Consider the following 12,365-nt stretch of genomic DNA (forward strand, 5'->3'; position numbering starts at 1 on the left):
AAATCTACTTTATTTAATGAACAAAATTATAATTGTTTCCAAAAATGAACTTTTAGTTTTCTATAACTGGGGTTGTCATTTATTACACACATTAACACAGAGTTTTTAAGCAATAACATTCTGAGATTTCAATTAAATAACAAGGGTTGAATATATAGGGAGAAAGGAGATGGATTTTTGCCATTTATGAGGACAGAGTTTCATTCCTGGAAGATAATAGGTTCTGGAGATGGATAGTATAACAACATGACTGTACTTAATGACATTGAAATGAACATTTAAAAATAGTTAAATGGGAAATTTTTTTTTTTTAAATGCTTAGCTTATTGGTAGCCTCACACAAGATGCTTCTGATCCAGTCATCTCCTATAGAATTGGTTACTCTCTTTTTGTGTTCCCCCTGATCCTCTGTTCAATTTTTTGTCATGTGTATTCTTTTTTTTTTACTTTTAGTTGCATTTATTTTTTGCAGCATTTATTCCCGGGCCATAAGTTTTTGTTTTTTCAGTTTCTTCTGGGATATCTTTTTCTTCTGTGCAGCCTCCTCTTCTGGTTTAGGAACAATCTGTTCTTTTTCAGTAAGGGTCATCTCAATGTGGCAGGGAGCGCTCATGTAGGGGTTGATCCGACCGTGAGCTCTGTAAGTCCTGCGCTGCATCTTGGGGGCTTTGTTCACTTGGATGTGCTCAATGACCAGAGAATCTACATCTAAGCCCTTAAGTTCAGCATTACTCTCTGCATTTTTGAGCATGTGTAGTAAAAGTTCAGCACTCTTTTTGGGCCATCGACCCTGAGTCCAGCCCCACTGTTTGGCCTGTGCACACCTGCCAACTCCACTGTTGTAGCGGCGGAGCGGCACACACTGCTTCTTTAACGTGACGTCCTTCAGACACTTGGTGGCTTTTCAGATATGCATACCCTTTATGGCCTGGGTGGTTTCACGAGTGTTCTTAAAGTGTACACGAACATTTGAACCTCTTGATTTGCATGATTTTGTGGGGTTTTCTGGGTCAAGTGAATAGCGCACCGTTTTTAGGAGTCACCTCAGGCCGCTTACCGGAAAAGGAAAGGGTGTCATGTGTATTCTATAACTCCCTTTGTCACTATCAGAATACTCAAGCATCAAAAAATAAGCATCAATATTAAGAGCTTCCTTCTTCCTCTCACCCCCTCCTTGTCCTACTGTGCTCTTCTTTTTTTTTTTTTTTTAAACCAATGTATTTATTTTAGTTTAGTTTTATTTTGGTTGCACTGGGTCTTTGTTGCAGCTTTCTCTAGTTGCGGTGAGCAGGGCCACTCTTCATTGCAGTGTGCAAGCTCCTCATTGCAGAGGCTTCTCTTGTTGCAGAGCATGGAGTCTTGGGCATGCTGACTTCAGTAGCTGTGGCTGGTGGACTCTAGATCACAGGCTCAGTAATTGTGGTGCATGGATTTAGTTGCTCCACAGCATAGGGGATCTTCTCAGACAAGGGATCCAACCCTAGTCCCCTGCACTGGCCCCTAGATTCTTATCCACTGGACCACCAGGAAAGTCCCACGCCATTCTTCTTAAAGGGCAGCCACACTTGTACTATAAGCCATTTAGTGCTGGTCAGGGTAACAGGTAGAGTAGCAAAGCTGACAAGAGTCTACAGGAAGTGGCTAAATTGATTTACATGAGAAATGGTGTGAATCATTCTCAAAGGAAGATAATATATCCAAAAGTCAAAAGGAAGATGGGAGATGTGAATGCTCCTTGGATCTAACACAGGCCATATATCTGTTTTAACCACCAGTGGATAACACAGTCCCTGGATCTTGGTAGGTAACTATTGATCATAGATTGGATGATAGAAAAAGCAAGAGCATTCCAGGAAAACATCTATTTCTGCTTCATTGACTATACTAAAGCCTTTGACTGTGTGGATCACAACAAACTGCAGAAAATTCTTAAAGAAATGGGAATCAGGTCAGGTCAGTTGCTCAGTTGTGTCTGACTCTTGGTAACCCCATGAATTGCAGCACGCCAGGCCTCCCTGTCCATCACCAACTCCCAGAGTTCACTTAAACTCACGTCCATTGAGTTGGTGATGCCATCCAGCCATCTCATCCTCTGTCGTCCCCTCAATCCCTCTGCTGCCCCCAATCCCTCCCAGCATCAGAGTCTTTTCCAATGAGTCAACTCTTCGCATGAGGTGGCCAAAGTACTGGAGTTTCAGCTTTAGCATCATTCCTTCCAAAGAAATCCCAGGGCTGATCTCCTTCAGAATGGACTGGTTAGATCTCCTTGCAGTCCAAGGGACTCTCAAGAGTCTCCTCCAACACCACAGTTCAAAAGCATCAATTCTTCGGTGCTCAGCTTTCTTCACAGTCCAACTCTCACATCCATACATGACCACTGGGAAAACCATAGCCTTGACTAGACGGACCTTTTTTGGCAAAGTAATGTCTCTGCTTTTTAATATGCTATCTATGTTAGTCATAACTTTTCTTCCAAGGAGTAAGCGTCTTTTAATTTCATGGCTGTACTCACCATCTGCAGTGATTTTGGAGCCCACAAAAATAAAGTCTGACACTGTTTCCACTGTTTCCCCATCTATTTGTCATGAAGTGTTGGGACCAGATGCCATGATCTTAGTTTTCTGAATGTTGAGCTTTAAGCCAACTTTTTCACTCTCCTCTTTCACTTTCATCAAGACATGGGAATACCAGACCACATTTCTTGCCTCCTGAGAAACCTGCATGCAGGTCAAGAAGCAACAGCTAGAACTGGATCTGGAACAATGGACTGGTTCCAAATTGGGAAAGAAGTACGTCAAGGCTGTATATCATCACCCTGCTTATCTAACTCATATGCAGGGTACATCATGGGAAATGCCTGGCTGGATGAAGCATAAGCTGGGATCAAGATTTTCAGGAGAAATATCAATAACCTGAGATATGCAGATGACATGGCAGAAAGCAAAGAGGAACTAAAGAGCCTCTTGATGAAGGTGAAAGAAGAATGTGAAAAAGCTGGCTTAAAACTCAACATTCAAAAAACAAAGATCATGTCATCCAGTCCCATCACTTTATGGCAAATAGATGGTGAAACAATGGAAACAGTTGACAGAATTTATTTTCTTGGGCTCCAAAATCACTGCAGATGGTGAGTACAGCCATGAGATTAAAAGATGCTTGCTCCTTGGAAGAAAAGTTATGACCAACCTAAACAGCATATTAAAAAACAGAGACATTACTTTGCCTACAAAGGTCCATCTAGTCAAAGCTATGGTTTTTCCAGTGGTCATGTATGGATGTGAGAGTTGAACCATAAAGAAGGCTGAGTGTCGAAGAATTAATGCTTTTGAACTGTAGTGTTGGAGAAGACTCTTGAGAGTCCCTTGGACTGCAAGGAGATAAAACTAGTCCATCCTAAAGGAAATCAGTCCTGAATATTCATTGCAAGGATTGATGCTGAAACTGAAGCTCCAAAACTTTGGACACCTGATACGAAGAGCTGACTCATTGGAAAAGACCCTGATGCTGGGAAATATTGAAAGCAGGAGGAGAAGGGGATGACAGAGGATGAGATAGTTGGGTGGCATCACCAACTCAATGGACATGAGTTTGAGCAAACTCTGGGAGATGGTGAAGGACTGGGAAGCTGGCATGCTGCAGTCCATGTGGCCTCAAAGAGTCGGACACGTCTGAGCAACTGAACAACAAACAACAAGCTATTGAATAAATTACTTCAATCTCACAATTTGGGAGCTATTAAAATGTTTTAAAGGTGTGAGAATAGAGACACGAAAGGATTTGTGCTTTACAAAGATCATTATTGTAGGAGTCTGGAATTTATAGAGATTTATCTTAGGGATCTAGAACTCTGATTCATCCCATCTTTCACAAATAAGGTTTGGTCTCAATATAAATTATTTCACCTCCTTGGAATTCTGAATCCTGAATAATAAAAAGATCAGACAAATCCAAATTTTTTAGATTGAGGGACAGTCTACAAAATATTGACCAACACTCCTTAAAACTATCAAGGTCATAAAAAAACAAAGGAAGCTTCAGAAAACTGTGAGAGAATAGAGAGAGGTAGGATGACAATGACTATAAGTAATTTAATATCTTGATAGGACTCTGGAACAGAAGAAGGATATCAGGGGGAAAGTACTGTAATCTGAGTAAACAGTGGAATTTAGTTAACAGTAAAGCAGAAACTCTAACATGTTGGGCACCTGATGCGAAGAACTGACTCATCTGAAAAAACCCTGATGTTGGGAACGATTGAAGGTGGGAGGAGAAGGGGACAATAGAGGATGAGATGGTTGGATGGCAACCGACTCAATGGACATGAGTGTGAGTAAGCTCTGGGAGCTGGTGATGGGCAGGGAGGCCTGGCATACTGCAGCCCATGGGGTTGCAAAGAATTGGACATGACTGAGTGACTGAACTGAACTGAACTGAAAGCAGCAGTGTTGGTTCCTTAGTAGTGACAAATAGTAAAGAAAGATGTTAACAATAGGAGAAACTCGGTGAAGTGTATATGAAAACCCTCTGTACTATCTTTAAATTTTGTAAATCTGAAAGTACTCTAAAATTTCAAAGTTTACTTTTAAAAAGTTTAGGAGATGTATGTAGAGAGTAACATGGAAACTTAATCACCATATGTAAATAGGTAGCCAACAGGAATTTGCTGTATGTTTCAGGAAACTCAAACAGGGGCTCTGATTCAATCTAAAGGAGTGGGACAGGGAGGAAGATGGGAGGGAGGTTCAAAAGGGAGGGGATATATGTATACCTATGGCTGATTCATGTTGAAGTTTGACAGAAAACAACAAATTTCTGTAAAGCAATTATCCTTCAATTAAAAAGTAAATAATTTTTTAAAAAAGAAATACATCTAAAAAAATTTTAGGGGAAAACTATTCTATTTTACCCTGTATAAATAAAACTTCACTTTTTATTAAATGTCTTATTAAATGCTCTAAACATACTTGACACTTTCTTTAACACTGGAGGATCTTACCTCAAACTCAGGGTCATCATTCTGACTCACAGGGTCACTTTATAGCAGTGGTCCCAAACTTTTTGGCACCAGGGACCAAGTTTCATGGAAGACAATTGTCCACTGACCAGGGAGTGGGACACGGCTTGGGATGATTCAAGTGCATTACATTTACTGTGTACTTTATTTCTATTATTATTACTTCAGCTCCACCTCAGACCATTGGGCATTAGATCCCAGAGATCCACAACCCCTCATTTATTGGATCCTAAAGAAAGGCAATGCCAAAGAATGCTCAAACTACTGCACAATTGCACTCATCTCACACTCTAGTAAAGTAATGCTCAAAATTCTCCAAGCCAGGCTTCAACAATATGTGAACCATGAAATTCCAGAGGTTCAAGCTAATTTAGAAAAGGCAGAGGAACCAGAGATCAAATTCCCAACATCCACTGGATCATCAAAAAAGCAAGAGAGTTCCAGAAAAACACCTACTTCTGATTTATTGACAATGCCTTTGACTGTGTGGATCACAACAAACTGTGGAAAATTCTTAAAGAGATGGGAATACCAGGCCACCTGACCTGCCTCTTGAAAAATCTGTATGCAGGTCAGGAAGCAGCAGTTAAAACTGGACATGAAACAACAGACTGGTAGCAAATAGGAAAAGGAGTACTTCAAGGCTGTATATTGTCACCCTGCTTATTTAACTTATATGCAGAGTACATCATGAGAAATGCTGGGCTGGAGGAAGCATAAGCTGGAATCAAGATTGTCATGAGAAATATCAATAACCTCAGACATGTAGATGACACCACCCTTATGGCAGAAAGCGAAGAACTAAACAGCCTCTTGTTGAAAGTGAAAGAGGAGAGTGAAAAAGTTGGCTTAAAGCTCAACATTCAGAAAATGAAGATCATGGCATCCAGTCCCATCACTTCACGACAAATAGATGGGGAAACAGAGGAAACAGAGTCAGACTTTATTTTGGGGGGCTCCAAAATCACTGCAGATGGTGACTGTGGCCATGAAATTAAAAGACACTGGCTCCTTGGAAGAAAAGTTATGACCAACCTAAACAGCATATTAAAAAGCAGAGACATTACTTTGCCAACAAAGGTCCATCTAGTCAAGGCTATGGTTTTTTCAGTAGTCATGTATGGATGTGAGAGTTGGACTATAAACAAATCTGAGTGCTGAGGACTTGATGCTTTTGAACTGTGGTGTTGGATAAGACTCTTGAGAGCTCCTTGGACTGCAAGGAGATCCAATCAGTCCACCCTAAAGGAAATCAGTCCTGAATATTCATTGGAAGGACTGATGTTGAAACTGAAACTCCAATACTTTGGCCACCTGATGTGAAGAACTGACTTGTTTAAAAAGTCCCTGACGCTGGGAAAGATTAAGGGTGGGAGGAGAAGGGGATGACAGAGGATGCGGTGATTGGATGGCATCACTGACTCAATGGACATGAGTTTGAGTAAACTCCAGGAGCTGGTGATGGACAGGAAGGCCTGGCATGTTGCAGTCTATGGGGTCACAAAGAGTCAGACACAACTGAGCGACTGAAGCAAACTGAACTGGTAACTATGGTGTGATGCAGTAATCTCTAAATTCTTGAATTTCAAAGACCAGTGAAAGTTCATATAAAATCCAGGAATCTATCAGTGTTACAAATTATTTGTTTCATCAAATAAGTAAAGTAACTTTTTAGAAAAACCACCATTCTAGAATCTGTCTGCAATGCAGGAGATCTGGGTTTGATCCCTGGGTTGGGAAGATCCCCTGGAGAAGGGAATGGCTACCCATTCTAATATTCTTGCCTGGAGAATTCCACAGACATAGGAGCCTGATGGGCTACCATCCCTTGGATCACAAAGTGTTGGATATGACTGAATGACTAACATTTTCACCATTCAATGGTTAGTAACACATTATAAAAGGATAGTTTTAACACCCCTAAATAGACAGAATGAAAATTAGAATAAAGAAAGCTTTTTTACTTTTTTAGCATTTGGAGGCTTTTATACATCCTGCCAATGTAACAACATGGATGATGCTGAGGACATTATGCTAATTGGAAAAAGCCAATCACAAAAGATCAAATATGTGTAAGTGTGCTTTTCACTCAGTTGTGTCCAACTCTGCGACCCCGTGGACTGTGGCCCTGTCAGGCTCCTCTGTCCACGGGATTCTTCAGGCAAGAATACTGGAGTGGATTGCCATGCCCTCCTCCAGGGATCTTTCCAACCCAGGGATTATACCCAGGTCTCCCATAGTGCAGGCAGATTCTTTACCTTCTGAGCCACCAGGGAAACAGAAGAATACTGGAGTGGGTAGCCTATCCCTTCTCCAGGGGATATTCCTGACCCAAGAATCGAACCAGGGTCTCCTGCATTGCACGCAGATTCTCTACCAGCTGAGCTACCCGGGAAGCCCAGAACAAATATATCAGGTATTTAAAATAGTCAGATTCTTAGAAATGAAGGTACAATGATGATTGCCAGATGCTGGGGGGAGGGTGGAACTGGGTAGCTGCTGTTCGATGGGCATAAAGTGGCAGTATATAAGATGAATGCATTCTAGATTCTTCCTGTACGACATTGTGCCTGCGCTGTACTGTGTATTTAAAAATTCCTTCCTTAAGAGGGTTGAGTGTTCTTACCTCAATAAAAGATAAAGAAATAAGGAAAAGCCTTTTTCACTGGCTATTTGTCTTTATGAAAACCTTTACATGGTTCTTACTTTTCTTAATTTACTGCTAACTGGCCAAAACTGCTTCTTAGATGGAGACCAACATTTGGAAACTGCTGGGATAAAAGTTATGGCTGAATCTGTGCTGGTCCCAAGAAGTCACTGGAAGAGCTCTCTGTTTTGAATGAATTATTGATATTGGTTTTTTCTCCAATGACTCAGCTCTTTTTCATTAAAAAAAGAAAGAGAGAGAGAGAGATTTTGGGAACCAGTAAATGTGAATTTTTTGCCTAGAACATTAAGGTGAAAATTCACTGCTGGCTTTACCAATGGCCAGTTGTAAGACCTTGATCAAGTTGCTAATCTCTTCAACATCTTTTCTCCCTCTGCAAAGTAGGGATTATCATGCTGTGGTAGGCAACCTCGAAGATGGCCCCCAATGGTCCTAATTCCTGGTATTCACACCCTTCTGTAATCCACTCTCCTGCAGCGGGGCTGGACCCAGTGATTCACTTCTAACAAACAAACTATGGCAAAAGTAATGGGAGATCACTCCAAGATTGGGTTACAGATTATAAGAGCTCTTTCCACTTTCTTTCTGAATCACTGGGGGGAAGCCAACTGCCATGTTGGGAGGTGCCTTGTGGAGAGGTCACTATGAGGAACTGAAGCCTACCAACAGCCACTCGAGTGAGCTGGAAAGGGAGCTTTCCTCTGCCTTTAGATGAGCAGCAGCAGACCAGCAGCAGAACTGTGGCTTCCCGGGAGACCCTGACCCAGAAGTACCCAGTGAAGCCACACCCAGGGTCCTGATCCACAGAAAGTATGAGATCATGAATATTTGTGGTTTTAAGCTGCTTAATGTTGGGGTAATTTGTATATGGCAATAAGTACTAATACAAATGCCTACCTTGCAAAACTGTGAAGAACAATTGGAAAAACGTGCTTAATTAGATCACCTATGCTAATAATCTAAAACATATGAAACAGGAAGAGAAAGCCTAGCTCATGAAAGGCAGCCTATAAATGTTAGTTTTCTCTTCCATTCGCCTCTAAAATGAGAACAATCATAACTGCTCTGTTGTGAAAATGTTTTGAAAAATGTAATCTACTATGGAACTATAATACATGTAATAATGTAAGGTATTATTGTAACAAGAAAGAAAACATTGTTACTTTAAAAGCTGTTTGCAGTTTACAGTGGTTTGGTTGGCCCAAAAGGAAAGAAGAATTCATAAGAAGACACTAGCTCTTTGGTTTGGGAGGAGGGGACCCTAAATAAGTGGGTACAATTATGAGAAAGAAAGGAATTCACTGAAAGCTGGAATCCAAAACAGGAGGTGACCCTGATAATGTAAGAACCCCCCCACCCCCTGCCAGGAAGCTTTGGCAATCTTGTAAAAGGTGTGGTTTTCCCACAATACTCAAGATTGGGCCACATACTATTTAATGTTTATGTTCAAAGACAAGTGTCTCTAAAATGATGGAGGGCCTGGAGGGTACATGGGCAGGAAATACAAAGATTATGAGATAGGTACAGGACTGAAATCTGACCCCAGAATAAAGCTAAGCCTTGAGTTTGGGGACAGAATGAAGGTATAAAGTAAATTATTATAGAAACACTCAAGGAAAAAGCTCTTTGTCAAAGTATGGAGGACAATCATGTTTGTCGTAAATGTTTTCCACTACCACTCATTTTATTTATTCTTATTAATTCTTAATTAATCTTCTTAATCTCTTATTCATTTAAGAGATACAAAGAAGGTGTGTTGTTTGCTAGTCAAGGAATGGAGTCAATAGTAAGTCAAATTTTCCCACAATTTATGTTACTTAATAAAAATCATGTGATTCCTTGGGTGGTCTCCTTTTTTTTTTTCTTTTACTTTCTTTGAGGGAGAAGTAGAACTTTTTAAATTATTTGCTTATTTATTATTATTTGGCTCTGCCACATGGCTTGCAGGATTTTAGTTCCCCAGCCAGGGATTGAACCCTGGCCCTGGCAGTGAAAGTGCCAAGTCCCAACTACTGGCCCATTAGGGCTTTCCTGGTATGATTGTGTGTGTGTGTGTGAAAACTAAGAATCCAGAGTAGTTCAGAGAATAAGACATTTGTATACCCAGCTTGGGCATTGTGCCTGCAGATGTGGCTGGGTCTGTCCTTTATTTCAGTCTTTCATAAGCCACAGGACAAAGTCTAAGCTGCTTGGTGCAACATTCAAGGTCCTTCATCATCTGCCTTCGGACCATCTCTCCAGTGGCACTTCCCACCCAATCCTTACCCCCTCCTATGACACACACCAGCAACACCAAACTGCCCGATTGCCGGAATTCACCTGCTGTTTCAGACTTCTCTGCCTATAATCCACCATGTACTACTTCATCTTTAAGAGCCCAACTCAAAGGTCACCTCTACTGGGAAGCATCCTCCAGCCCTCATCGGTCCTTTCTCACAACCCCTTCTGTCCTGGGCATCTGTTTCCATAACTGTATTATGTTTAAGTGTGTGGGCTGCTTAAAGCTACCACTCACTATCTATGTGACCTTGAACCAGTTGTTTAACTCCTCTGTCCCTCAGATTCCTTATTTGTTAAATGATGTAGGTATATTGTGAGGATTAAATGAGTCAATCCTTGTAAATTTAGAACAGTGCCTGGCACATCATAAGTGCTCCGTTTTCATTATAATTATGAATTTGCTTATCCTTCTGTTTGCTTATTTGATTCTGAGCTCCTTGGAATTAAGGACAATACAATGTCCAACACATAAAAGAAACTGAAGACTATACATTTCGTGCTAATGAAAATCTGGTGTGTGTGCATGTGTGTGTATTTTTAAAAAGAAACTTCTGTAGCTATGGATTCCTTAGTGAATTTCTTAATAATGCCCAGATGTTTGCAAACATGAACTAAATTTGATTTTGTATATTCCATAAGCATCTATTGATAATGATAATAAAAATCCTATTTTTGTTTAAAAATAAGCCCCCAAACACTATCCTCAGAGCCCATGGAGAAGCAAACCAGGTCCATCTTTTATTTTCCTCCATGTAAACAAAACACCAAATTTAATTTGCATCTGTATCAAGAAGCTCTTTTTTTTTTTTTTAAGAGTTTCATTAAAAGCAGAATATGGCATTTGGGAAGGATAATTAAACACATCTGAAACCCAGGAGATAACAAGAGATGAAGAATTTTGTAATAAAATCAGCCTAGTTAAATCCCCTCCCCTTCCTTCTAAGTTCAAAAATGACTGTTCTTGGAAAACAGAGTGGGCTCTTCATTTAGAGCCTTGCTGGAGGCTTGCTGTGTCCCTTGGAGTCTCCACTCCTTGAGGCAGGAGGTAGACACTGTTACACAATTAATTCGAAAGTCTAAGCTGGGGAGTGCAGCCATACTGCTTCTCCTGCAGACCTGACTCAGGTTCTACAACCTCCACGTGACCTTCCCTGACCACCCAGACATCTCTGAAGTCATAGCACTTATTAGCTAATCCAGAGACTTCCAAATTTTTTCTATTCACAGCATCTTGTGTCTCCCAATTTCTTTGTGTGTGGTATTCCTTGGCCAAAAGAAATCTTAATAGTCTTCATCATTAGCAGTTATGTCTGAAAAAATCATGTCCTAACAACTTAGCTGCTGTTTGAAAGAAATACTACATACAAACTGAAAGAAAATTGCTCTTTGAAATTTTATTCTTACATAACCCTAATTGCTTACTAATGGATATATACGCCTGTTGGGCACCACACAACTTCTTAAACTTTGAAATCAGATTGGACACCACCACTTTCTTTGCTTGTTCCATATGGATTTTTGTGTAGTACTTACATTTTTTTTTATCACAGTAGAGTTACTGTGAGAATTCAGCTTTGCCAAGTTGTAAGATAGAGGAATGTAGCGTGATCTAATGCACAAACAATGAACTACTAGTAACACATATGATGAGGATTACTGGTCTCTGGGATTTTTTTTATTAAAAAAATATCCCATGGTGCCCCTGTGAATTCACTGTAGCACCCTGGCGTGCCTCAGTGTACAGTTTGGAAATCTTAAATATTATCCCTGGCTAGTCAAAATTTGGCCATGAGCCTTCAACCTTGGCATTAAGTAGGAACTTATTCCCACCGCCCCCAAACTACAGATCAGAATGCGCATTTTAACAAGATGCCTAAAGAGATTTGTGTGCATATAACAGTTTGAGAAGCACAGTTATAAGCATTATTGAGCACCAGATCATATCCTGCTATTCTGAGATGCCCTATATTAGTATATATTTTTAGATTCTTTTGCTTTTTAAAAAGATTATTGCATCTTTTCTGTACAACTTTCCCATGTGGGTAGTTAGCTAGATGGAGGGCAGAGATGTCATTATGCTTTGTGATCTCCCCAGTGTTCAGTGTGGAGTATCTTGCATGGAGTAAGGGGCTCAAATATCTGCTGAACAAATGGATCCAATCTCTGGGCCTCCCAGACATACTTGGTGGAATCACTTGTACAAGAAAATTATTGGCAAAGCTAGATCCCAAAGATACCAACAACATTCTTAGTAGATATAGGATGAATATGGCATTTTAGGATCTTGGGTTTAATATGTTAGTTCTTTTAAAATGGACGCATCCTGATATTTGCATCATAGCAAGAAGAGAATTATACCTTATTTTTTCAGCCTGATGGGGAATATAATTATGTTGTAGAGTT

General features: G+C 40.3%; 1 pseudogene; it reads right to left on the reverse strand.

Moving 5' to 3' along the window:
- Nucleotides 1-467: 467 nt before the first annotated feature.
- On the reverse strand, nucleotides 468-1,022 carry LOC138442906 (large ribosomal subunit protein uL22-like; annotated as a pseudogene).
- Between the last annotated feature and the right edge of the window lie 11,343 nt (nucleotides 1,023-12,365).

This window comes from Ovis canadensis, chromosome 6 (assembly GCF_042477335.2).
Source record: "Ovis canadensis isolate MfBH-ARS-UI-01 breed Bighorn chromosome 6, ARS-UI_OviCan_v2, whole genome shotgun sequence".
Lineage (NCBI taxonomy): Eukaryota > Metazoa > Chordata > Mammalia > Artiodactyla > Bovidae > Ovis > Ovis canadensis.